Source organism: Lipophrys pholis (genome assembly GCF_963383615.2).
Source record: "Lipophrys pholis genome assembly, chromosome: 6".
NCBI lineage: Eukaryota > Metazoa > Chordata > Actinopteri > Blenniiformes > Blenniidae > Lipophrys > Lipophrys pholis.
This window is the reverse complement of record NC_137629.1, coordinates 10,413,843-10,418,217: the sequence shown is the minus strand read 5'-3', so window position 1 is coordinate 10,418,217 and position 4,375 is coordinate 10,413,843. Positions and strand designations below refer to the sequence as shown.

Here is a 4,375-nt window from a genome sequence, read left to right as displayed (position 1 = left end):
TTTATTAAGACAAAAACGAGTTTTAAACACTCCGTGGTGGGGCCACGGACTGGACTGGAGGGAAAGAGAGGGAGAGGAAGAGAGGGCAAGTAAATTACTGCAAAAATACACAAACACTGAGGGTTCTATCGCTGGTCGTAAAGTATTTGCTGATTGTGATTGTGAGGATAGATTTCTCTTTGAGGACGAAGCTCAGCCACGGAGCGCAGAGTTACGTGATACACCTGAATGCATCACCAATTTATTGTGTTCATGAAGCTCATTTACCAGAAAAAAGTAGCGGCTGACAGTCCGGACATTCGGAAAAGTTCCGTTACTCACCGTACGCTAGAAAAAAGTCCTCAGCGGGACAAATTTAAAAGTGCCAGTACTGTGATGAGACAATTATATTCACATTTTATTTTGGAACGAGTAACGACGGTGTTCAGTATAAATGTAGCGGAGTAAAAGTATAATTTTTTTCTTCTTAATGCGAAGTAAAAGTGAAATTCACAATAAATATAAAAACTCAAGTAAAGTATAGATACTCCCAAAAACTACTTAAGTACAGTAACGAAGTATTTTTACTTCATTCCTTTACACCACTGGTGAAACTACAAGGTACGAAATGGAGGGAAATGGGGGGAAAAATACATGGTTGAATGTAAAGCTTTTGTCTCTGTAACAGTGAAGCTAAAATGGCAGACTCCAGAGAAGAATTCAAGTTAAAATAATCTGACATATCTATCTATCTATCTATCTATCTATCTATCTATCTATCCAGCCCGTAATGTAGTTTGTTTATATGGAGTTGCCGTAAATCATATTGTGTGTGATGTCATTGACAGGCGCAAGCACGAACTCCGCCCCGGACCGATCTGGTAGCCTGAGTGCATGCGCAAGCCCCGCCCCGGACAGATCTGGTAGCCCGGACAGATCTGGTACCTACAGCGGCGTAAGAATTGGAACAGTACTTGGTCTCCCACTGATGACATTTCACGGGTGCATGAGAGCACAATTACGGACAAGTATAGGTATTGGAAAACGGCCTATATGTCTATGTTTTAGAAGGCCCTGAGTCGCCAATATCAAAATCTGATTGGTTGATGCATTGGTTGACTGATGCTTGTTTTACACTGCAGACGCCTGCAGAATTGAAAGTGAAGGCCTCAGGCAGATTTCTTTATTAAAGCTTTGTGAAAAGCTTTAATATGGAAGTACACGTCAGGAAGCAGCGCAGCCACTGGGGCAGAAGCTATGAGAGGAAGCAAACAGACAGTTTGGAATTTTTTAATTTAATAAGTATTTGTGGACAAAAATATGATCAACATCAGTCTGGCCCTGACGGCCCGCCACTGATATAAACAGACTATATGGATATTGGTTTGAGTATGTGATTGCAGCAAGTGAGGCGCCATATACCTAAAAAGGAATTATTAAAAAATAAACAAAAATCTAAAGTTTGTTCTGATTGATAATTTGCCTATGGTATTGTGTCTTACACAAATTGTGTTTGTGATGTTTTCATATTAATTTTCAACTTATTAAAATATCTGTGTAGTGCACAATCTGCTTCTGCTTCTCCATCCTGTGTGTGTGTGTGTGTGTGTGTGTGTGTGTGTGTGTGTGTGTGTGTGTTTTGGGTTTAAGTCTCAGATATAACAAACCAGAACATTCTATTATTGTTTAGCCCACTATGAACATTAAAATACTCCAAACCATGTGTCCAATATCAGACCTACATGTATGACGTTTGCAGGAAAGAAAACCAGGTGAAAATCAATTTAGTATTCAGCGAGTTATGATTGATTTAAATGCGATGACTCGTCATTGCCATTACTAAACAGATGAGACTGAGCGGGACGACCGGGCCAAGATGGCGGCGCCACCGCTTGCTAGCGCCAATAGGGAATAGCGGTCATTGCGGCATCTATCCTTTATAATGCTGCTACGGTTGGTTCTAGTGCTATATGTCTATGGGGTGACGCGGGTTTGTCTTCCCACAGTGCACCGCGGCAGCAACGTCTATAAAACTTTGCTCCTCAGTCTCTCAGTCTCTCTTTCTCTCAGTCGGTCAGTCTGTGGAACATGAAGCGGTTAAAATCCTCCTCAGGCTGGTGAGTGAGCACATGTTAGGTTAAGTAGTCAAGCTTAATCTCAGGTTTTTGGCGACACTGTAACTGTCAGAGTACACTGTATTCCTCCGGTAAAAATGCAGTATTATATACAGCATTGTGCTACAAACGGAGGAACACGTTTTCTGTCTATTCAAACACGGTTTTGTTTTTGTCCGTTGTGTCATGCTTACTGTGGTTCTGAAAGTTTAACATACAGACTGAAGGGTTTAGTTTACACTATTTTAATTACTGTGATGTCAGCCTGTGTGGTCGCTTTATTACCACGTTAGCAATCCCGGCTAGTTAGCATTAGCTGCTCGATGCTAACTGGGAAACATCACTAAGATAACCGTGGTGAAGGATATCAGAACTGAAATCAAATGCGTGTGTGATTGGGACTTCTTAAGACATTGATAGTGACCTTATTGGTACCACTTGCGCTCATAACATAAATTTAAGTTAAGCTAGTAACTTTCAGGAACCACGTGCTTCTGGTTTGGCGCAGAAGCACGTCCGCATGTTTAATAACCTACGGACGGAAATGTTTTGCATTGGTTCTAGGTTTTAGTAAGTAATGTCTTAATAGTGAAGTATTTGAATCACAGGCTAATTCCAGCGTTTGAACACTGAAAGTGTCAATGAAGACATTATCTTATACACTACACCAGTGGAAGCAGCAGATTGAGTTTCTGCTAACCTTGAACCATCAGTTGAGTCTGGAAGATGCATGTAATGATGGATTTGTACTAACATGATGTTCCTTTTCAGTCCCTGGTGATCCCACTAAACAGTCATCATGTGATAAAGCTGCCCTGCTTCTGTGTAAAGACCAGAGGTGAGTACTGGAACTCTTCCCAGTCCCTCTGGGATCCAGCGCTCAGTCAGCTGACTAGGCAGCGTGTCTGGTTCAGTGTTACAGTGCTGGTAGAAGAAGTCTCTGCTCTTGGCCTCTGTGCTGCAGGTTCTGTTTTGGAGCCTGCAGCTGCTGAGCTGTTGCAGAGCGCGGCCCACCGAGAGTGGCCCGTCTTGGTCTGACAGCAGGACGGGCCTAGTGCAGGGCTGCACACTACATCCTGGCCCCGGTTAGGTGTGGTTGTGGGGAGCTGCATGCTGATGTTTATGTGCTTGTGTTGCAGGCCGAGCCTCTGAGGCTGCTATGGAGCGGATGGACCTTAAGTCGGGCTGAAGGTAAAGTCTCGTCCGTCTGTGTTGAAGCTGCTGCAGTGTATGCGGTGATGATTGAACAACATAACACATCATGCAGACAAATGACCGTGGTGAACAGTAAACCTGAGCATAACCTCTGCTCATCATTACCGTGACATGCAGGGAGTCAGTTTCTGATGCCCTGTGTTTTCTCTCCTTCAGTGTGTGCAGCAGTTCGTCTGTAGGGGGCAGCCACACAGACTACACATGTCTGCAGGTATGTGCAGCACTCTAAGCACAAACATGAACCCAATCTTGTACTGCCGTGGCAGAGCCTTCCTTCTCTTGCCGGGGAATCTCAGTATTGGGAGAGAAACACTCAGGACTTTGGCACAGGTTCAAGTGATGTCGGTTTACCCCAATCTGACTGAAGACCTGAAACATGCAGCTTGAGACTCAAGTGGTTCAGGATGGAATGTAACTTAACTTTTCTTTGTTGACAGTGTGATCCTGTCGCAGGATTGTCCTTCACACTGGTTGCTCCGCCGCCACCTGAGCTCTGAGGCTGACGCACATTGTCCCACTTTGATGGAGTCTGCATATTGGCGTAAAAAGAATTGCGGTCCAGCTGTCACATTGGAACGTAATCTGATATACTGAGGGTAAAAATATTTGCAGTATTGTGAAGTTGACTAATCATGTGAAATCAATAAAATCCATTCACTGAAAGCTGTCAATGTTTCTCTAAAACTTTTCATTAGTGCTGTCAATTGTAAATGTGATTAATTGCATTTTTGTACTTTAGACTGGAGCTTGTTATGCATTTTTATTCAAGGAAAATCACACGATTAATGTACTCGACACTATATTTGTAACTTCCCATTAGCTTTGAGTGAATGCTGTTAAGCAAAAATGAACATCTCAGGTGCAGGACAAAGTCATAATTCAAAAATATTCATTCAATAAACAAGTAAATGTAGTATTGACATTCAAAGAGCATTGGATTTGCAGCAGATCAATATTGTGTGATTTTATGTTTGAAGATGTGATTTAAGAGTGCAGGGGTTAATGTTCCTGATGTCGGGTAGGGTGGAGCTCCAGCACAAAATTTAAGTTTCTTTCCAAGTCTCCCA

The 4,375-nt window shown here is 42.7% G+C and overlaps 1 long non-coding RNA gene across 1 annotated transcript; it reads left to right on the top strand.

Annotated features, from left to right (window-relative positions):
- Nucleotides 1–1,981: 1,981 nt before the first annotated feature.
- On the top strand, nucleotides 1,982–3,977 carry LOC308110594. Its single transcript, XR_013935398.1, has 5 exons — nucleotides 1,982–2,096; nucleotides 2,865–2,931; nucleotides 3,233–3,284; nucleotides 3,465–3,519; nucleotides 3,746–3,977. It is a non-coding gene; the product is annotated as an uncharacterized lncRNA (long non-coding RNA).
- Nucleotides 3,978–4,375: the final 398 nt, after the last annotated feature.